This window comes from Theropithecus gelada, chromosome 3 (genome assembly GCF_003255815.1).
Source record: "Theropithecus gelada isolate Dixy chromosome 3, Tgel_1.0, whole genome shotgun sequence".
NCBI lineage: Eukaryota > Metazoa > Chordata > Mammalia > Primates > Cercopithecidae > Theropithecus > Theropithecus gelada.
Genome location: NC_037670.1, coordinates 178,394,768 through 178,418,449, shown reverse-complemented (window position 1 = coordinate 178,418,449; position 23,682 = coordinate 178,394,768). Strand labels below are relative to the sequence as shown.

At 43.9% G+C, this 23,682-nt stretch overlaps 1 protein-coding gene across 10 annotated transcripts in view; it reads right to left on the bottom strand.

The window, feature by feature from the left end:
* DPP6 (dipeptidyl peptidase like 6) overlaps positions 1 to 23,682 on the bottom strand; it is a 1,162,044-nt gene that overhangs the window by 532,548 nt on the left and 605,814 nt on the right. The window lies entirely within an intron of this gene.

The window sequence follows — 23,682 nt, the reverse complement described above, 5'->3', positions numbered from 1 at the left end:
CCATCTGCAAACCAGGAAGGGAGCCCTCCTCACCAGCGCCAGGTCTGTGGGCACCTTGATCTTGAACTTCCCATCCACCAGAATTGTATGAAATAAATTTTCTCAACTTTTTGTTGTTTAAGCTATCCAGTCTATGGTCATTTGTCATAGCAGCCAAAGCTAAGACAATGTGTTTTTAAGAGGGCCTTAAATTAATTACTTTTTATGGTAGTTGATATCTAATTTTACACAGCTACCTCCCATTTCCTGACTTCTCCCTCTGAAATCATACAACGGCTTATTCTACTTCCTGCTTTCATATATAGAGTAAGATATGGAGATAGCAAATGTCTGGCAATAGGTGAAAAATGATGTATAAACTCTCACAGCTTCCAAAAAAAATGGCATTTATTCATTCAAAAATATTTGAGTGGCCCCACTATTGTGCTGAGTCCTGAGAATGAAAGAGAAGACCTAGCATCTATCCTCAAAAAGAGGTCACCAGACTCTGTTTCTATGCGCCAGTAAGTTTATTTACAATTACGGACACAGGACACACTTCTATTATGTCCAGCAGAGACAGTCCCTAAGATTCCAACCTAGAATGAAGACAAGGCTCCCCTTTGTATAACAACTGACAGTGGGGTTGACATCTGCCCTGGCTCACCCGAATCCATACAATGCCCAAGTGGCTCACATGGTCTGGTCTAGCATGCTGTAACTCAAATGTATGTTTTAGAAGTTATATTGAATAGTGATTGTATTAGTCCATTTTTATACTGCTATAAAGAGCTACCTGAGACTGAGTAACTTATTTTTTAAAAAAAAGATTTTATTAAGTCCCAGTTCCACATGGCTGGGGAGGCCTCAGGAAACTTACTATCATGGTGGAAGCTGAAGGGGAAGCAAGGCACGTCTTACCACAGTGAAGCAGGAGGGTGAGAGAGAGCAAAGGGGGAAACATCACACTTTAAAACCACCAGATCTCATGAGAACTCATTCACTATCAGGAGAACAGCAAGAAGGAAACTGCCCTCATGATCCAATTACCTCCAACCTGGTCCTTCCTGGAATACTAGGGATTACAATTCAACATGAGATTTGGATGGAGACACAGAGCCAAATCATATCAATGATTAAGAGTCTGGACTCCAAATTTAACTGCTTGGGCTTTTATCTTAGCACTGGTACAATACCGATCCTGCCTCACTCCATTGCCTACTGCTCTGTCTGGGCCAACATCCTCTGGCCACTGTGGTCAACTTCCTGCCCTGGGGATGTGCCAGCCTTATTGCCACTGGAGGGTTCTGGAATTTGCTCTTCCCTCTTCTTGGAACATTTCCCCTGGCACTCTTCATGATTCTCTCCCCCATTTCACGCTTTTTAAATGAAGCTTAATCACTCTGGGCCTCAGTTTCTTCATATGCAACATATGGATAAGAATACCTGCCTTATAGAGTTGTTGTGGGAATTCTGAGTTCATGCAAGAAAATGGCCCAGAACTATTCTTAAGCACACAGTAGTCAACAACTATTAAGTTTATTATTATTAATAATTTGACTTGTCTGTCGCTAAAAGTGTTTGTTGTAAGACACCCAAAACAACGTAGGAATCCCTCCAGAGGTAAGGAACATGATCTAGAATCCCTGCCTTTCTCCAAGAGCCAAATGCGGAGAAACTATATGATTTCTACTGTACCACACAATAAGAGGAGAAAAATTCCCCAGTTAGGAGCCAAATCACCTCACACTAATACAGAGGATTACAGCCTATTGTATGGGCAGAAGTTCTTTGGCCTAATGAGGCCCACGCTGCAAACTATTAACTGGAGAGACTAGCTTTAGAGGCAGTGGGTAGACAGACCTGCTCCGGTCAGAACTACTGCTGGATCCCTGAAACTACCATTGCAAGTCAATTAACCAGGAAGGCTCATTGTGTGAATAAAGAGCTGAATCTAAGTTTCTGCTCTAGGACACAAATGTCTTTCTCATTTGGTTCACATATTCACAGGCGTTGCTATATACAATTTTAGCAGAGCTTCTAGATTTTAAATCTCATAAGACTAGTCTTGATCCACTGAGAAAAAAAAAAAACCCTTCTCACTTTTACCCACATGATGACTAATGAGAGACTATGTATTTCTAAATACTAGGAATAGTTGTTAAAACACAGGGGTAGGAAAATCGCACTTACGGAGAGTCTGATATTTCTTTGCTAACGCTGCCTTGTATAGTGAATTATTTCCTGCTAAAAGTATTTTTTAAGTAGAACCAAAGTATGGAACAACCATCAATGGCCTCAGTCCTTCCAGCACAATTAAGGCTGGTTACATGTTGGTGCTATTAATGACCACCATCTGCTCAGGTCCTCAGCCCAGCAGCTCTTCACCGCACATCAGAATCTCCACATGGCCAACAAATTACCCAATGCCGCAGATTCTTGAAAGTACCATATGAGCAAAGAAGCCTCCCACCGTGTGCTGTCTGGCTAAGCGCAAATGCACATGGTTTCTGGGAAGGCTGGTGGGGCCCAGGCAGCTACGAGTGGTGGGGTCAGTGGGGGCATGTGAATTGCACCAACCTTGCCTCTCCTGGCACTTGACCTGGCTGGGCTCCTCAAGGTGGGCCAGCAGGTGAGTACATGTGCCCTGAGTGTGAAGGTATTGACTCTTCCTCACTCTGCGTCCATTCATGAAAGGGTAGGATCTATTTACAAACTCGGTGGGAGACATAGAGAAAGGTCTTAAGAGGTCACCAGAATCATTTGGAGAAAGAAAAGCTTGCATTGGTCTGCTCCAGCTGCCATAACGAAATACCAATGACTGAATAGTTTAAACAACAGACATTTCACAGTTCTGAGGCTGGAAGTCCAAGCCAGGTGCCAGCAGCTTCTGTTCCTGCAGAGAGCTCGCTTCCTAGCTTGTGGATGGCCCCCTTTTCACTGAGTCTGTACGTTGGACGGAGACAGAGGAAAAGCTCTAGCTCTGGTGTCTCTTCCTCCTCTTCCATTTTTTTTTTTTTAGACGGAGTCTCACTCTGTTGCCCAGGCTGGAGTGCAGTGGCATGATCTCAGCTCATTGCAAGCTCTACCTCCCAGGTTTATGCCATTCTCCTGCCTCAGCCTCCCGAGTAGCCTTGGCCTCCCAAAGTGCTGGGATTACAGGCGTGAGCCACCACGCCCGGCCTCTTCCTCTTCTCATAAGGACACTAATCCCATCATGGGGCCACACCTTTGTGACCTCATCTAACCCTAATCACCCCCCAGATAATTTACCACCAAATGCTACCACAATGGAGGTTAGGAGCTCCACAACATTTTGTCTGTAACAAGGCTCATACTAAAACCGTAGTGAATAAAGCTCAGTTGATACAAATCCGCAGCCATGGTGCCTTCCCGGGTCCTGCCTCGCTCCATTTCCTACTGCTCCACCTGGGCCAACATCCTCTCGCCACTGTGGTCGACCTCCTGCCCTTGGGATGTGCCAGGCTTATTTTGCCACTCAAGGGTTCTAGAATTTGCTCTTCCCTCTGCTTAGAACACTTCCCCCCGGCACTCTTCCTGATTCACTCCCCCACTTCACACCAGCCTCTGCTCAAATGTCACCTCCTTAAGAAAACGTTTCTTGATCCTCCATCCAGAACTGTCTACCCTCTTCTCCCCCGGACTCACACTTCTCTTCTGTCAGAGTCTTCCAGTCCCTGAGACGGGTTCTCAGTTTGCAAGTCCATGTGCTCTCATTAAGTCCCTCACTTGCTCAGGACCAAATTCCTATGGTTCAATACGGTGCCTTCAAAGTATCTGTCACATAATGAGTACTTAGAGATATCTGTTGAAAGAATTAAAACTATAAAGTCGACCAGGTACAGTGGCTCACGCCTGTAATCCCAGCATTCTGGGATGCTGAGGTGGGCAGATCACCTGAGGTCAGGAGTTTGAGACCAGCCTGGCCAACATGGTGAAACCCCGACTCTACTAAAAATACAAAAATTAGCTGGGCCTTTTGGCGGGCACCTGTAGTCTCAGCTACTTGGGAGGCTGAGGCAGGAGAATTGCTTGAACCCAGGAGTTGGAAGTTGCAGTGAGCTGAGATAGCACCATTGCACTCCAGCCAGGGCAGCAAGAGCGAAACTCTGTCTCAAAACAAACAAACAAAAACACAGAAAAGAAAAGAAAAGGAAAAAAAAGAACTATAATGTCAGCCCCTTCTCTCAAAGTGTGGAGGGGAAAGACAGAAGCATGAGTTAACAAGGTTGCCATCAGGGAAAGCACAGCCCTTGTGTCAATGCATTCATACGGCCCTTGGCATAGGGAAGATAACCTGAAAAATACACCTTTTCCTTAAAATGGCTCGTGTGCAACAGTGACAATGAGGATATCCCATCCCAGGGGAGGGCAGACACTTAGAAAGCTCACCTCTCTCCCTTGCTAGCTACGCACTTTTTAAACCTTAGCTCATTTGATCTACAAAACACTATGAGGTATTTACTATCCCTGTCCTAATCTCATAAACATGAAATAATGTCCCCAAGGTCACCCAGCAGGTGGTCGTGGAGCTAGGATTCCAAGTAGAGTCTGTCTAACTCGAAAACCTGTGGTTTCTTCATGTGTTCTCATTAAAAGCCTGACGGTGTGACAGAGCAACGTGACAGGGTTAGGCAGATTTCTGGAAGCACAGCCTCCTGTGTGAAAATAGGCTGGTTTCTAACATTTTGGCTTATAAGGCAATCAGTTAAAAACTTAGCACTCACCACCTTAAAAGGGTAGGAAATTCTGACACAGGCTACAACAAGGATGAACCTATGGATAAAACTGGAGGACATTACGCTACATGGAATAATCCAGGCACAAAGGACAAATACCATCAGCTTCCAGTGAGATGAGGTTCCTAGAGTTGTCAAACTCAGAGACTGAAAGTTGAATGGTGGGTGCCAGGGGCTGGGGGAGAAGGGAATAGGCAGCGCGTGTTGAATTAGTGCAGTTTCAGTTCAGGATAAGGAAAAAGCCCTGGAGATGGATGGCGGTAATGGCTGCACAGCAGTGTAAATGCCCTCATGCCACTGAACTGGTCTCTGACAAATGGCTAAGATAGTCCATTTTATTATGCGTGCTCTACTACAATGACAGCATTTTTAAATGAGCACATGCAGAAATAAATGCAAAAATTGTTCAGAAAAACTAGAATCTACCTGCAAAATCCACACGGTTCCACATTTAGCGCAAATCATGCCCATGTGCGAGGCCAAGCCCACACAGAGGGAGACAGCACCAGCATCTGTGAAATGTACCTCAGTGGCCAGGCGCCCGTTCATAGCCATGGCTCCTCACAACCGCCTCACGAAGCAAGCACCATGGCCTCTCCTTCCATAAAGTCATGGGATCTAATTGAGTAAGAATTAATCAAATAAAACAGAATAAAATAGAATTAAATTGTTATTTCTACATTTTCTTATAGGCTGGCCCTTACAGAAAAATGAATTAATTAGGAAGAGGTGGTGCACAGATTATGAACTTTCTATTCTGGCTCTTCGTGTTGTAAGTTTACTCCCTTTGAGCACACAATTAAGACCATAATTCAGTGTATTCATCCCATTAAAATTATTTTTTGCTCATACTTGGAATTATTTTAAATGAAAGAATGGGAGGAAGAAAGAAAACGGGAGAGGAAGCGGATGGTGCAGGGCCAGGAAGGAGATGCCAACAGGCACTAACTGAGCTGTGAGTGATAAAGACAGGCAAAAAGGGGAAGAGACGCAAACTCCATTTCCAGGGTCAGTCCCCAGGGCTGTGCTAATCCAGGCAGGTTTGATTTCTGTCTGCAAAGGCCTGAGCCTGGGGGGCGGGGAAGCTGGTCTGTAACCAAGCACACCTACATGTGATGCATTCCCAGGATGGTGCACTATAACCCCCATGCGCCGACTGACACTGATGCAGGGGGTCCTGGACGTGCCTCACAGAGCAGAACCTGCACTGGCAAACTATCAACTGTTCAGTCTCGTTGCTCTCCTATTTTAATTGCTTCCAATGAAAAGGTTTAGCTGTCTCTTTTGGCTTCTGTTTGCAAATTAAATTTTGACCATGTCAACCAATGTGTTAATGGCCATTCCCCAGGAAGCAATTTTTTAAAAAGCATCTCTGGACATCCACAGTATCTTGACTTCGTATCTGAATAGGTAAATGAACAAGGCACAAGGGTGATGCTGTCATCCAGGGCGACCCCAGTCTGGGAGATGGGCTAGGAAGGGACTGCCCACACATGGCCAGGCATGGTGTGTTCAGCACACGCACTGCACGTTGGGGGCGGCTCATGGTGGGGCAGTGGAGGGAGTGGTGAGTGCTGGCCAGATGGCTGTGTGCTTGCCTTGTCTTTCAGAAAACCCATGCTCTGCAATAACCTCATTCCTAATAAGGCATTCTAGGTTCCTCTCAAAACTCCCCGAGGAAGATGTCTCAAACCGCCCTGCGTTACGCTTCACGCGCAGCCATGATCAGCAAGTACCAGCCTTCAAATTCCAGGATCCTCCAAACCATTTCCGCCTGGAGAATGTGATCCAGCAACATGAAAGCAGGCAGCAGCCTCCACGGGGGCTGCCCCAGAGCAAACCTCTGGTAAGGGACTCTGATTGAGGCTCTCCCCGCCCCCTGGGGGGTGGTCTCATCTCTGCTAGCGCATCTATTCTCTCTGTGGTCTGCCGTCTTTCTCCTCTTTACATCCCTCACCCTGTCCAATTAAAGCCTGTTTTCAGGGACAGCGCTTGATAAATTCCTCCTCCCTGCATCATAAAACCAGGATGACAGCCCCTCTGGCTTCCCGCTATGTCTATGCATTTTCCCTATTTCAAAGCACAAGATGAAAGCAATCAAGAGAGTTACAGGGAAAGGTCTTGTTTGTGTAGATTTGGTTTTGGTTCGTTTGCTTGGTGTCTGGAAAAGAGGCATTCTCTGTCACCCTTGAAATCATGGGTCACAGGTACCTGCCTGGGTGTACACCTGGCCAGCTAATCCCTGGCTCCTGAAATCCTGCTCTGCCTGGACTCAGAGGTGTCTGTTCCAGGGACTCAGGGAGGAATCGCTCTACAGGCCATTCCACAGCACACAGACCTGAACATTCAGGATGGCTGGATGCAGGACCAGTCTGCAAGTGGGCCTTCACCAGTGAGAGTCATGAAATATTCAACCACTCCCACTTTCTCTCCTTTCAGAAGCCCGAGCCTACTCAGGAGAATGGGCAGAAATACCACCCTCAGAGTAGGAGGAAGAGGTGATTTTTTTTTCACTGCAACATGTTTTGTTTTGTTTTGTTGATTTGTTTTTGTTTTTGAGACAGAGTTTCACTCTATCACCCAGGCTGGAGGGCAGTGGCGCAATCTCGGCTCACTGCAACCTCTGCCTCCCATGTTCAAGCAATTCTCCTGCCTCAGCCTCCCGAGTAGCTGGGATTACAGGTGCCCGCCGCCACGCCTGGCTAATTTTGGTATTTTTCAGTAGAGACGGGGTTTCGCCATGTTGGCCAGGCTGGTCTTGAACTCCTGACCTCAGGTGATCCACCCCCTCGGCCTCCCAAAGTGCTGGGATTACAGGTGTGAGCCACCATGCCCGGCCCACTTCAACATTTGATTTGAAGATGAAAGAGCATTTCTTTTGACAGAGAGCTAAAACCTCCCTGGTATCAGGAACAGACATTTGAATCTAACACAGGGTTCCAAAACTGCACAGGGAGGTGCCTCAGAACGCTCAGGTGAGCTCGTGCAAGCCTCTGCAGGCTTTGAGTGTGAAAGGTGTTTCCACACCTGTCAGGCTAGGAAACTAACTGTGCCTAAGTAATTAGACATCCACGCTCACTTTCTTAGAGTGACTTCTCGTGGAGTGTGTTTACTTATTACATTAAGTGTAGGTGAAACTTCATCAGAAAAAATTTCCAAGTACTCTGTGAGGTTCTGAGGTAGAGAATGTAAAAGAATCTAGGTTGAGTATTTCTGCAAAGAAATCGAAGAGCTCTGAGTGGCATTCAAAAATTCAAATGCTTTTTTTTCTGGGTGAGCCACTACCCAAGTTTAATGGATCAGCTAATTAAACTGAACTATTAGTTGCTGAACTAACATTTTTCAAAAGAGATGAAGGTTATACAAAGAGGACAAAGATCAACCAAGAGTTTGAATTGAGAAAAGAATTGTAGTATCATTTATCAACTACTCAAGAATCTACTGCTGGCTTTTTACCTTGTCACAAAATCTGACTGAGGCAGAGAAAGCAATCATCTACCTGGGCTGATTTGATGAACAGGAGACCACCCCCAACTCCCATCCAGCTGCCCATCCCCCATCCCCCCCAAAAACAAACACCCCTCCCATAGGCCTGTTCTGTGTTCACAATTGATAACATGAGCCCTCAGGCATCAAAGAGTCCCTATTAAATGCATATATTTGGCTGGGTGCGGTGGCTCATGCTTGTAATCCTGGCACTTTGGGAGGCCAAGGCAGGCAGATCACCTGAGGTCAGGGGTTCGAGACCAGCCTGGGCAACATGGTGAAACCCTGTCTTTACTAAAAATACAAAAATTAGCCGGGCATGGTCGTGGGTGCCTGTAATCCCAGCTACTCGGGAGGATGAGTCAGGAGAACGGCTTGAACCCGAGAGGCGGAGGTTGCAGTGAGCTAAGATCATGCTATTGCACTCCAGCCTGGGTGACAGAGTGAGACTCTGTCTCAATAAATAAATTAAATAAATAAATAAATAAATAAATGTATATATCTGCTACATCATTAGTATGATGTGTTTATTTATCAGAGTATAACAATGAGACACCTGAATAAACACCTGGTGGACATTTTTCTGAGAAATCAGGGAAGCTAAGAATTATGTTTAGCAAGAAAATTTAGCAAGAAAAGTCAGGCCAGAATGTGGAGTCTTTGAAAGGCAGGGGCATGTGGCAGCTTGGAGTTGGGCTGGGCACAGAGAGGCCAGCGGGGAAATAGCAAGCCAAGGGCAGTGTCAGCAATTCACTAACTTCCACATTCTGTTGAGGGTTGATCAAGTAACAGTTGAAGCCGGGCGCAGTGGCTCACGCCTGTAATCCCAGCACTTTGGGAGGCCGAGGCGGGTGGATCACCGGAGGTCAGGAGTTTGAGACCAACCTGGCCAACATGGTGAAACTCCGTCTCTACTAAAAATACAAAAATTAGCCGGGCAGGGTGGTGGGTGTCTGTAATCCCAGTTACTCAGGAGGCTAAGGCTGGAGAATCACTTGAACCCGGGAGGCGGAGGTTGCAATGAGCTGAGATTGTGCCATTGCACTCCAGCCTGGGTGACAATAGCAAAACTCTATCTCAAAATAAATAAATAAAATAAATAGTTGACACAAAGTTAGTTACAAACTTTAGCAACAGAAGTAAAGAAAAAACCACTGCTAGCCTGATCAATATGGGGAAACCTCATCTCTACTAAAACTACAAAAATTAGCTGGGCGTGGTGATGTGTGCCTTTAATCCCAGCTATTCAGGAGGCTGAGGCAGGAGAATCACTCGAACCCAGAGGCAGAGGTTTCAGTGAGCCGAGATTGGGCCATTGCACTCCATCCTGGGTGGCAGAGCGAGACTCCGTCTCAAAAACAAACGAATGAACGAACGAATCAACAAGCAAAAAAACACGGCACCATGATTAGCTTCTAGGCCTAAATGCCTATGGGATTGATGGATATTGTGCAGGTATGGAGCTGAGATAGGGAGGTCATGGTCCACCTTCATACCTGGCTGGCCAGGTATTCTTTCAGAGGCCACATATCGGAGGAGAACTACCTGCGAGGCTCAACCCTTTTCCTGTTTAGAAAAAAAAAAAAAAATGCAGCCTGCTGTCAATGCTCATTTAATTGTATATTAACATACTCTTTGAGGCTGAAGCAAATCTGATTTTCAATGTGAAAGTGAAATATAAAAACTGTTCTTGTTACTAACATCAGAATCATCTATTTTGGGAAAATCGAATTCATCTAATGAATCTTTGGCCAACAACTGTTGAGAACGATGTTAACATCACGCGTAGGAATGCGATGTTTTCTAGAATTTGACATTTTCAGCGATCAAGAATGACTATGTTTTGTCAATGGAAATACAACTACTAAAACCAGAATGCTGTCAATAGAATGATGGCTTTTGTTTCCAAAGATGATATGCTAGAACGGTGCAAAAACAGTAACAAAAGTGAGATGTTTCGTGGCAAAGTTATCTCAGGGTAAACACTGCAGCCACAAGCGCTGCCAGAGAATATTGTAGGGGCAAACAGGAAAAGCGTTAAAACATAGATTGCTGAGCCTCACCCCCAGCGATATTGATTCAGTGGACTTGGGATAGGATGCCTGAGAATCTGCATTTCTAGGAATTTCCCAAATGAGGCTGATGCTGCTGCCCTGGGGAGCACACTTTGAGAACCACTGGTCTAGCGCCCCAAGAAAACGTCCCAGTGGGGAGCCAGGAGGCTCACACTTCTCCAGATTCCTGTGCTTGGCATACGTCACAGTAGTTGGCTGACTTCATGTTTGTGGTTTAGGCTATAGGGTTATTACTCTGAACAAGCCATAATCCAATAGCTTTCAGAATTTCACTCACATTCCACAGTATAAAGTAAATTTCACAGCTGGGTGTGGTGGCTCATGCCTGTAATCTCAGCACTTTGGGAAGCCGAGGCAGGTGAATCACAAGTTCAGGAATTTGAGACCAGCCTGTCCAACATGGTAAAACCCTGTCTCTACTAAAAATACAAAAAATTAGTTGGGCGTGGTCACAGGTGCCTGTAATCACAGCTACTCAGGAGGCTGACGCAGGAGAATCGCTTGAACCCGGCAGGCAGAGGTTGCAGTGAGCCGAGATCGCGCCACTGCACTCCGGCCTGGGTGACATTGCGAGACTCCCTCTCAAAAATAAATAAATAACAAATAAATTTTACAATCTAATTACATACACACACAATTGAAATAAAGATTTCCGGAAATGATATTTACCCTCACTCATGCTACACACTCTGATTTCTAATTGTTTCCTCTTCTGCTTTATTACTTAAAAAAATATGTTGGGTATGTTCCTATCAGACTTTTAAAACATGAGATTCTAGTAATAATTTTGGAGAAAAGTCAAGAAAACAAAGCTATATCATAAAAATGGACTTTTGACTTTTCAATTCAGTGAAATTAATATTCACAAAGCACATGAACATACAACAAGTGTTGGCGGAGATTTTCTTATAAGGCCAAGGTTTTCAAATTGTCATAGAAAAGCCAGATATCTGAACGCAGAACTATTTTGTCAGAGTCACTTGCAAAAGCCAAACTGGTAAAAATAAATTTTTTTTTTAATGTTTAAATTTGGTAAACTGTACACTTCAAAATCACACTAACTCCAGACATGGCCAAGCTCTTGTTTTCATAACAATGTGGCTCCAGGTCAACCAAGGCCAATAGAAATGTCTCCTATGACTGACAAAGGGATCATGACATGCAACGAGTTCCCTTTTAGTCAGGATCCTTCTGGGTCTCTGTCCACATCTGCCCCCACCTGTCACCTTACCATGACCCTGGGAAGCTGCTGATGTGCCCCATTGTTTGGAAACAATTATTGATCTCGTCAGTCCGTTTCTCAACAACTCTAATGGGAAAGCTCCTTGTCTCAGGGGTTGTGTCCTCCCCTAAGAAAGGAAGAGAGCCATCTCTTGACAAGGACACCGACACTGATCATGCATTTCCTTCTGTGACATCGAAGAGCATCTCAAAGACAACAAAATCAGAAAATTTTCCATGCATGCTCCAACTCCTCCCTGTACATTAATCTGCCAATCATATTGCATGACTCTACTACTAAAGACAGTTCTGAGGAATTTCTAAGGCTTCACAGGGAGGAAATTGTATTGGGACTTGGGTAAATCTAAATGTCCTGATGATCACAAAGTCACTCCAGATGTGAGCCATCACGGCAGACAAACTGCAGACTCGAAACTCAGCGGTGCATTCGGTACCCTCTATGACTTTGGGCGAGTTACCTACTACGTCTTCCATTCCAATTCCTCATCTGTAAGGCAGAGATAATAATGCTTCCTTCATAATGCTATGTGTGGGTTAAATAAGTTTATAAGTGTAAGTGGATGCCCAAGGGCTTACCAATGATGGGCAATACGTGAACAACGATTAAATTACTTCCTTTTATTTGGACAAAATACCTATTCATTGCAGCTTCAGCAGCAATGTCTCAGGGTCGGTCCCTATGAAGCTAAAACCCCAAGTCTCTCTCTCTCTCTCTCTCTCTCGCTCTTTTTTTTTTTTTTTGCTATCAATTATTCTCAAGATTTCCTTGCTCAGGTGTTTTTCAAAACTTTCACTTTTCTAACTGACATAAAGCATTGTCTTTGTCTCTGGTAAGTTATGCCTTGCTGATGTTGACCTGTCATCTCACATGCATTTTCTAATGCAAACAAAAGACCGTGGTTTCACAAGTTTCCTGACATCCTCACCAATGCAGGCAGGAAGAAACCTCAAACGTCCTTTCACTGTCATGGTCTATCTCACTGCGACCTTCAGGTGGAGACTTTTCAGAGAAAATGAGGAACAAATACACTTTATTGGGTATCTTGAGCAGGTGGTGGGCAGTGTGCTGTTAGTCGGCGTCTGCTTGTTATTGTCACTAGAAATGAATCTTGCAATGACAACTTGCATTCCAACAGGTAACTATCAAGTAGGCACGCGCAGATCTTCTCAGAGGCCACTGGCCCATGGAATCCAGCATCTGATTATACAGAATCTCAACACTGAAATCTTCTCATAGCCCCAGCATCTGATTATACAGAATCTCAACACTCCAATCTTCTCATAGGCCACTGGCCCACAGAATCCAGCATCTTATTATACAGAATCTCAACACTGAAATCTTCTCATAGCCCACTGGCCCGCAGAACCCAGCATCTTATTATATGGATCTTCTCATAGGCCACTGGCCCACGGAATCCAGCATCTTACTATACAGAATCTCAACATTCAAATCTTCTCGCAGGCCATTAGCCCGCGGAATCCAGCATCTTATTACACAGAATCTCATCAAACTCAATAAAAATTCTGCGCACAGCAGAAGGCAGGTCCAAAGCAGGCTGTCAGTGATGGATTCTGGAGGGTGAGGGCAATATTTATACTGCTTCCTGTAATTCTGAAGCCCCATACTAACTCTGTACTTATTTATGTCACATAATTGAATTTTTCTGGAATACAGTCATAAATCACACATGCCGGTCACTTAGAAAACAACTCGTTGTTAACGCCTTTCTAACCTAACACAAGGCAACCATCTTCTACTGTGCTTTCAGATTCTTTATATAGAGCTGAGCCAACTAACATACGATATCAAGTCTTTTGCTGGACAGCACTAAATCAAGGAGTTTTCAGAGGCAGCAACACACGCATTTGCAATTCTATGTTGGCACATTCTAAGTAAGTTTTCAGGCCCTGAGAATTTTGTCTGTCTGGAATGATCATCTTGTATGGGTTTGGGGTCAAGCTGGCCCCAGAAAGAGGGTGATACCCTGGGCCTGAAATTGTTGTTGTGAAAAGAAGAAATTGAAGGAAGTCACTCAAGAAGTTAAATCAAAGTGTAGAGTCTTAGGAGATGAAAGAGGCTTGGAATTCGGGGTCTAGAGATGGCTGAATTTTCTCGCAAATCCCACAGGGAGTGGCTCCTTGCTAGCTTCTCAGGCAGAGTGTCATCCTGGGCACCAAGATGATATTTTAAGAATAAGTAAAGTTAATATAACACACTATTCCAACTACCAAATGGCAGCTTGAAAACAGATTCATGACAGCTTCAATTCTTAAAGACATAAGAAAGAGAGGATCACTATTGGCATAGTAAAATGAGCTAGAAAGTGTCTAACATCTAAATCTTACATCTCAAAGCCAAGCAGCATTCAGAAAAGCAAATTTCCCCTGCACGCGGTCCTCTGGCGGCCTGCAGCTCGATCATTTCTGCCTGCCCAAGGAAATTGTTCACGTGCCCAAGGAAATTGTTCCTGTCCTCTGTACCTTCCTATGGCATTCTAGACTTTCCGGTTTTAATGCGGACATTTATACTTCCCAGAAAGGCTTCCTTGATGAGTCAAAACATTTCGCTAACTCAAGTACTGTAGTGTTGGACTATCTGAGTGTCTCTCATTAAGTCCTGTGTTTGGGAAAGTGCCTTATCACAGAGTTCCATGCTCACCCATCTATTAGTACTTCATACATTCATTTATTCACGAGGTCATTCATTCCCTCCATAAATACTTTTGAGGGCTCACCATGCCAGACATTGTTCTAAGTACTTAGAGTATCTTGGTGGAAACAAGTGAACAAAAAATGGCAAAATCCCCTGCTCTCTGGGAGCTTGTGTGTTAGTGAGGGGAAGTGAAAACGAACAAGCCACTGAAACTAAGCTGGAAAGGCAAAGGTGCCATAAAGGATAAGGCAGGGGAAGAGGGGCCAGGAGCGTAGATGAGGAGCAGGACACAGCAGAAGGCAGGAGCCGGGGGCTCCTGCAGAAGGAACCTTTGATCAAGGACTTGCAGGGGGTGAGTAGAAACCCATCCTGGTTTTCTCACCAGGCGGTGATCTCCTCTGGGGCAGGGGTGCTTCTCTGTATCTCTAACCCTTATCCCAATGCCAACAGGGTTGGCAAATCTGAAATGCTAACTAAATGAATGCCTTGTGAAGGCTTCACACGACTGATACTGCACAGGGACACAGACCACCCGAAACACCCAGCACGCAGGGGGCTTGTCCCAGAGCGCACCAAGGACTCCCTCCGCCACCCTCGGTGCCAGCCTTCTGTGCTGTCCTTCTGTGCTGTCCTTCTGTGCTGTCTGCAGTCTTCTTTGTTATGTCCACCAGCACATGCATCATATTTCCTGAATTCAGCTAGCTACTAATAGTATTTCTGCTTATTCTGTGCTAAAAGAAAAATATTGTTTCTTGGCCAGGCACAGTATCTCACGCCTGTAATCCCAGCACTTTGGGAGGCCCAGGCAGGTGGATCACCTGAGGTTAGGAGTTCAAGACCAGCCTGGCCAACATGGTGAAACCTCATCTCTACTAAAAATACAAAAATTAGCCGGGTATGGTGGTGGCTGCCTGTAATCCCAGCCACTTGGGAGGCTGAGGTGGGAGAATTGCTTGAACCTGGGAGGCAGAGGTTGTAGTGAGCCAAGATCGTGTCATTGCACTCCAGCCTGGGTGACAGAGCTAGACTCCATCTCAAAAAAAAAGAAAAGAAAAGAAAAAGAAGAAATATTGTTTCTTGAACTGTTAAGTCAATATTAGTAATGAGTATAGCAAACAGACTCTAATAGTGATTGTGACCTTATGTGAAGGCAAAAACAATAGGATAAGTGCAACTCTCCCAGAGGTCTGAGGGAACGGCCCCCACACGTCGAGTGCCACAGTCTCTCTCCGCCTCCAGTCACTGCTCTTACTTCCTCCTGTATCTCTCACTTGTTGTGTTTTTGGGGTTTCTTTGCAATACGGCTCACATGACACCTTTCGGACCCATCTCCACCCTTTCAGAAACCACTGAGTGTTCACAGTGTACAAATCGAGATGGTCAGAAAAGTGTATCTTAAAGCATAAAGCTTGTAGAGACGCAATCAAGTCCTAAAGACTGGGTCAGGTCTGCAGCAGGAATAAGGTCACAGCAAGGTCCAAACCCTCCCTGGGTCCAGGTAACATGTCCCTTTCTTACACTGACCTAGGCTGCACGGCTGAGCAGGTGAGCCAGCCAGTATACCTCATAGTAGAACTATGGCTGCGCTGACATACAAACATTTACTGTTTATTGTAAGACAGGTTAAAGGAGAACAGACGACCTGCTGTAGACTGATTACCATAAAAATTAAAATTTTAACAAGTCGAGGTCCACAATCTACATTGAGTTGTTCAGTAGAAGTTTGTCCCTATTTGAGGGACATCATTGACATAATTCAAGAGTAACAAGGGAGCACTTCTGAGAAGATGTCTTTTCTTATTCTTTTTTCTTTTTTTTTTTTTTTCTTTTTTTGGATGAAGTTTCACCTTGTCACCCAGGCTGGAGTACAATGGTGCAATCTCGGCTCACTGCAACCTCTGTCTCCCAGGTTCAAGTGATTCTCCTGCCTCAGCCTCCCGAGAAGCTGCAATTACAGGCATGTGCCATCAGGCCCAGCTAATTTTTGTATTTTTTGTAGAGATGGGGTTTCACCATGTTGACCAGGCTGGTCTCGAATTCCTGACCTCAGGTGATCCACCCGCCTCAGCCTCCCAAAGTGTTGGGACTACAGGCGTGAGCCACCAGGCCCAGCCAAAAGATGCCTTTTCTAAAAGTGCTTTGGTGACTCCAATACCTCCCACAATTCTTTAGAAATGGAACATTTTCAAATCAGGTAATGAAAGTCGAATAGTCCACCTGCTATGAGTTGCCTCGAGCCTGAAGACATTACAGAGAAAAGGCGTTTACTTTCTGCCATTTTCAGGAGAGGATATAAAAAGGCAACATTTATTGACCTTACCAAAGCCATTGATGCAATTAACAGCAATTTGGTTAGAATAAAATTGCATGCAATTGACCTTACTTCATTAGTTTGAAGATTATTTTACAAAATGGACAGCAAAGTGCTGTAATTTAACAGATGAACTATGATAGCTGATTAAATGAATCTTATTTCAGTTGCAAAANAAAAAAAAAAAAAAAAAAAAAAGAAAGCCCCACATTACTTTCTAAAGATAACGCATTAATGAAACAGGCACATACATGTTTGGTTTAAAATCAAAGAAGAACTACTGTGTATGTTTTTTAATTTTAGATACATTTCTTTTTACTGTAACCTCTTGCTTTTACTATAGGTTAACTATTCATTGTTCATGGTTCATTTAAAATATATTATGAGGATAATAAAATACAGTAGCTTAATTTCATTTTATCAGTAATGTTGTCTATGATGTGCTAGGTGTGGGTAAAACTTTTGCCCAACAAACTTTTAATTATATTTTTAAACTCCTAAAATTCAATGTAATATTGTCTAGATCGTAAAGCCTCAAGCTTCAGGAAATTTGAGCTACTAATTAAGTAGTGTCAAATTTCAACAAAATTTACTAATCGCCTTCCCATATTTTCTTAATTCTTTCTATTTGCTATTATTTTGTTATTTTTATTCTTTATTTCATGCAGTCTGCATTTTACATTAATTTAACCAAAATGACCTTCAGCAAGATGTGATATAGTATAGAAACATTTGCAGGAAAATGTGCATATCTACTTCAGGAATTATTTTGTTTTAAAAGTTGTAATTTTTAAAATGATTGAGAAGCCCATGGAATTCAGTTACATTTAACTTCTTAGAATTGTCTGACTATTGAAAAGATGAATCTAATAAGTTCAAATTTTTTTTTTTTTTTTGGTGAGGGGCATGGGGGAAGAGGTTTTGCTATGTTGTCCAGGCTGAAGTGCAGTGGTACGATCACAGCTCACTACAACCTCAAACTCCTGGCCTCAAGCCATCCTCCCACCTCAGCCTCCCAAAGTGCTGCGATTACAGGCAAGAGCCACTGTGCTAGACCAAGTTAGAACTTTTAAAGTAACCCAGCTACGACTAAAGTTCTTTAAATAAATCATTAATCAACAAATCCACAAGTTCTTAAGCATTTATTTGGTCAACATTGGGCTAAGTACTGTGAGAACAGGAAAAAGAAACCTCCAGATAAAACTACAAAATGGTATAAAATAAAATGCCAAGTTTTAAGTAAGGACTAAGAAAATGCAAAGTCAATATAAAATTAGTGCTAATTGTATTTCCATTTCACTCATATAAACACATAGAAAATGAACAGAATAGAAATTAAATAGAAAAAACAGAAAATGGAAATAAAATAATAAAAACATTTATATTAGTTTCACCAACCCCCAAACACTTAGGAATCAATCTCATAAAAATAAGCAAGACCTTACATAGAAAACATTAAAATTAGGTTAAGAGAAATTAAAAATGATCTAAACAAATGGAAGAGTACATCACATTCATGAATTGGAAAATTTTATAATGTAAATATATAAATTCTTACTAATTTAATCTTTTATAGAATGCAATCTCAATTACTATGTGAGTATGTATGTATAATTTGACAAGCCAATTCTAAAATTTTAATGAAAATGTAAAGGGCAAAGAATAATAAAGACAATCTTAAAGATGATATCTAAACCACTTAAACTACCAGTTAACAAGACTTAGTTTAAAATATAGTAATTTAAATATTGTGATTTCAGTCCAGGGATAAACAAACCAGGGGAACAGATAGAAAGTCCAAAACTAGATCCACCTGTCACCTGACTTCTCACAAATGTTTCACAGTAGTAATGCAGGGAAAGCATGGTGTCTTCACTGTATGGGGCTGGAATAACTCAATATTCATATAAAAATAAATGAATCATGACCCCTACCTCACACCATACTCAAAAAGATATTCTGGATCAATCATAGATCTAACTGTTGAAGGTAAAATAATAAAGCTTCTAGCAAAAAACAGAAACATTTTCAAAATCTTGAATAATACTAAATATTTCATTAAAACACTAAAAAAGCAAAGATTAACAAATTAGACTTCATCAAAATTTTAAAATTCTGTTCATCAAAAGACACCATTGTGAAAAATATTATATGAAAAGGCAAGCTACAGAGAAAGGATATTTGCAATAATATATCTGATGAAGGTCTCATATCTAGAATATATAAATAACTTTTGTAGATCAAGTATAAGGGAGTCATACAATAACAACATAACACAAAATGAGTGAATAAAATACAATTTTAAAATGAGCAAAAAACTTGAAGAAGTACTTGACTAAGGAGGCTACCCCAAATGGCCATTAGCATTTAAAAAGGTGTTCAAGCCACCTAAGAAATGGAAATCAAAATGACAATGGGATCCTACCAGAATGGTAAACACACCACCACCACCAAAACATCTTCACCCCTCCCAAGTGCCGGTGAGGAGAGAATGTAAAGAAAATGGCATTCTGGTCCACTGCTGATGGGAGTATAAATTGGTGCAACTACTCTGGAAATCTCTGGCAGAATCAACCAAAGCTGTACATGTTCATAGCTTACAACCATCAATATAAATGCACGCATTTATGCACTGAACATACAAGAGTGTCCTCAGCATTACGCATAATGATCAAGTCTGGAAACATGCACATCCATCAACAGCAGAAGGAATAAATGGTGCTACGTTCCTAAAACAAAACACCTTACAGAAATGTGAAGAGTAAACCAGTGCTACATGTGAGGTGACTTTCAGACATAATCTTAGGCAAATTAAGCTTGACACAAAAGGATATGTATTGCATGATTCTATTTATACAAAGTTTCAAAGCAAGCCAACTCGAATGGATGGTGAAAGGTGTCAAAATAGTGTTTACCTTTGGGAAGAGAAAAGACACCCAGCAAAATCATCATTTGGGAATCTTAATAGGGAAGCCATTTGCAGGATACACTGGAAAGGAGTAGCTTGGAATTAGGAGGGAAAGTTTACAAGCTGTTGCAGTGGCTTAGGCTCAGGATGACGAGTGTCTGTCCCAGTCCCTAATGTCTCATCAATAAAACAGGGTAAAGATAGTGCCTCCTGTAGGGCCATTGTATTAAAAGGTAAAATGCATATAAAATACCAAACAGTGCTTATCACATGACACATGACAATATTCAAGAAATGATGGCTATTATTACTAGACTAAGAATTGTGGAACTAATAAAAAGAGAGCAAGTTGAGACGACTAGAAACACCAGTGTGTCTAGTGGTTGGATAGGGAAGATAGCTGAGAAAAAGGGCTTAGGTGGGGTGGTACTTCCCCAGGCGTGCACTTGGCTTGAGTTCTTTCCTCCTGCTTTCCTGATTTCACGGAGCCAGGGTTAGTGCACAGAGGGAGACTGTGGTTTGCCTGTTGTCTTAATCCCCTGGGCCCAGCACAGTGCTTGACACATGGTGAAGGCTTCACAAATCTATGATGTGCTGAACAACCCCCATCCTCATGGACTTCGGGGAGAATTCACCTTGGACACTAAGGGGCAGAGTAGAATGGGAAACAAAACTTGGCAACAATTTATTTTCTAAAAGAAGATGATTTTCTATGCAAAGGCCTTGCAACGGAAGTATATCATGTTTGTTCTGTGAGCCACAGACACTTGCCTGCCATTTTCATATAAAGCTAGCGTCCTCCAACTTAATTTAAACTGCAGGCTTCCTGGCCGTAAGTCAGTGTTAGTGTCAGAGTCGTCTTCCATGTGTAGGAGGTCTTTTGCTGATTTGCAGCAGGAAATCATCTCTTATTTGACTGGAGTTCAGTTTTAATAGGCTAGATGTCTAGTGTGTTTTTGTCTTTTACATGAAAGACCCTGGTAATCAGACCTAGGGTTCATCACAAGGCCTGTCCACTTGCCAGAAGAAACACACATGGAAAGATTTAAAATGCCTCCTTCCATCACTCAATTGTCAGGAAGAATTCCCTCATCAGATTAGAAAAACGGGCTGACTCCTTGATGCTGAGGATGAACTCAGCAGGCTCGCTCTCTCCAAATGCCCTCCCACTTTGCAGGGGTTCATTACTCTGGTTCTCAATATACTGGGCACCTCTGCTTGCATGCACATGTATCTCCCCTTCTATATCTACTCAAAAGATTCAGAACAACTGTAGTCCAGACTCTTGCTACAAGAAAATAACTGCACTTCACAGAGGAAGAGAAAAGAAACTTGATTGAAAGTTTCACCGAATAGTAAGCAAATCCCAGGCCTGCTTCTTTAAACAGGACTTCACAAACTGGAATGTGGTTACAGGTCATGCAGGGGACCTGTTAAAATATGGGTCTGATTCAGTGCGTCTGGGCTGGGCCCTACGATTCTGCAGATCTGAAGCCTGCAGGTAGCACTGACACTGCCGGCCCAGGGGCCACGGCTACAGAGCATGCTCGGAGCATCTCTTTCCTGGCCTCATATTGCTGAGATATACTTGTAGTTTATATCTCTAAAAACAAAATGTGTGGAGGCAGAAGCTAACTAGTCAGGCCTCTGGCTTTTAAAACAATAAGTAAAAACAAACAAATTAAAGCATGCCTTACTAAATCTTTAAGTCAGTGCATAAACATCTGCATTTTAAAAAAAATTTTACTTAAGTTCTGGGATCCATATGCAGAACGTGCAGGTTTGTTACATAGGTATACACATGCCATGGTGGTTTGCTGCACTCACCAACCTGTTATCTAGGTTGTAAGCCCTGCATGCGTTAGGTACGTGTCCTAACGCTCTCCCTCCCCTTACCCCCCTACCCGCCAATAGGCCCCAGTGTATGACGTTCCCCTCCCTGTGTCCATGTGATCTCACTGTTCAACTCTCACTTATGAGTGAGAACATGCAGTCTTTGGTTTTCTGTTTCTGTTTTAGTTTGCTGAGAATGATGGCTTCCAGCTTCATCCATGTCCCTGCATTTTTAAGTACAAATTTTTAATTTGTCTTTAATTTTTAAGGAGGTAGCTCAAGACAGCCACTCCAAAAGGTTTGCTTCCCCTCCACCTGAGCTCTGAGCAGGTCCGCCTATGGAAGCAGTTCTGTAGCAGGGAGAGACCAGCACTGGCCTCCAGCAGTGCCCAGAGGGGCAGTGGGCAGGAGGGCAGGAAGCCATTGCTATAGGAGCAGGCTGGTCTGCCAGTGCCCTGCTGGGATGTCATCATCCTCACTTCCACCTTCCAGCAGGCCTGGGAGCAGATGCCCCAGACCAGGGAACCTTTCCAGGACCCCAGCGGAGGGGAGGTGCCATGCAGCAGCCTATTCTTGAGACAAGCTGGTGCTCAGCTCTAGCAAAAGATGACACACCCAGAGGTCCAGCATGCAGGCTCTGGAGTCCTATCTTGGCTCCAGTTCCAAGGCGGCTTGTTAACATCCTCATGGGCACATTAATCGGCCTCTTCCTTACTTAAATTTCCCATCCTTAAAACAGCTTTGACTGTGGTTACCCTTGTAGGTCAGCTGAGAACTGACAGAGAGCACATTCCAGGCTCTCCTGCCACCTGGCACAGGGTGCACCCTGCTAGATGCAGGTTGTGGCCACCACTGAGTGTGGGCAGGCAGGGTCGCTCCGGGTGCGGGTGCAGGCGGGGGGGCTGACTCAGGGAGGGGCTGGGGTCTGGAGAGTCGGAGCCACCCCTTTTGATCTCGAATCCCCTGTCTTAATGCAAATTTACACTCAGCTGCTGTTTCTGGCTCCTGGGATCTGAGCTGGAGGCCAGGGCCTCCCCACTGTTACAGGAAAAGAAAAGAGATGGTGGTGGGGCCACAGGAAAATGGAGTGATCAGTGAAGCTGTGGGATCCTGCCTCTGCCGCAGACTCTCAGCTGTTGGATCCCCCTCTGTGCAGCCAAATGCTCACCAGGGAAACCGTCCTCATAAAATTAATAAAACCAAATTGCTAAATTTTTAACAAAAGCATAAGCTTTAAGTAGAAGCACAGCGATGTTAACCAGCTTGTCCTTTAGCCCACTTTCTGATAGCTGCTTGCTGCTTAGAAGTCATGTGACCCCTGCCACATGCTCCTGACTTCTCTAGGTAACATCTTTAATGTTAAGAAACCTCAAATCTTCCATTTGGAGCTATTTTCCAGATCCTACAGTGCAATGGGCCCACTGACTCCAGCCCGCCTGAAAACACCCCCCGAGGAACGGCCTCAGCGCAGGAGTACAATTTCTACATCCTCATGATTCCATTTCCCACACACTCTCCAATCAGTGATCCCCAGCTCCTAAGCCCCCTAACCAAAATTCCCTGAAAAACATCCATGTAAAGCTCCTCAGAGAGGCGGATTTGAGGTTTCCTCCTGTCTCCTTGTTCAGCTGCCCTGTGATTATTAAACACGTTGTCTGCTCCATGTCCTGCTGTTTTGGTGCATTGGTGGTCTTTTACCATGCAACAGGCAATCAAACCTGATGGTCCTATAACACCAGGGTGCACCTGTTCAAGGCAGAGCAGTGACACCCAACTCACTCTGAACTACACATCCTCCTGGCCTGGGTCGAACCACAGGCCCCTAGCCCATCTTGAAATGTCTTTAGTGGACACCGCTGATCTAGACCACAGTAGTCCCCCATCATGAACATCTCCATGATACTCAGTTGACATTTAACAACACAGCCATTTTAAGTGATGGGTCTACGACTCAGCACGCCATACCACACGCAAGCTCCATGAAGGCTGGGTTTGTGTGTGATCCAGGACAGAATCCTCTGTGGATTCCACCTCATCACACACAGGACAGCTGAGTGAGTCATGAATGGAAGAGCACTCTCCCACCCTTCAAGGCCATGTTCCTCCCCATATCACTGACAGTTCTCCCACCCTCACACCAGTGTCTCAGATCAAACTGTTTCCCCTGATCCTGCCTCCTTCTCCCCTTCCTAAAATCCCACTGAACCTTCCAGCCCCAGATCACATGTCCATCACCCATAGGGTAAAGCCTTCTCCACAGTCTCCAGGGGAGGCGACCAGGGTCTCATCTCCATTCCCACAGCCCTCGGTGGTGGCTTTGTCCTAGGGTTCATCTGTCTGACTCATATTTTACTTAAAGCTCAGCCCCCAGGTCTGCCTCCTCCTGAGTTAAGAGACAAGGCCATGCCCATCTTGGCATCATCATCATCATCAAA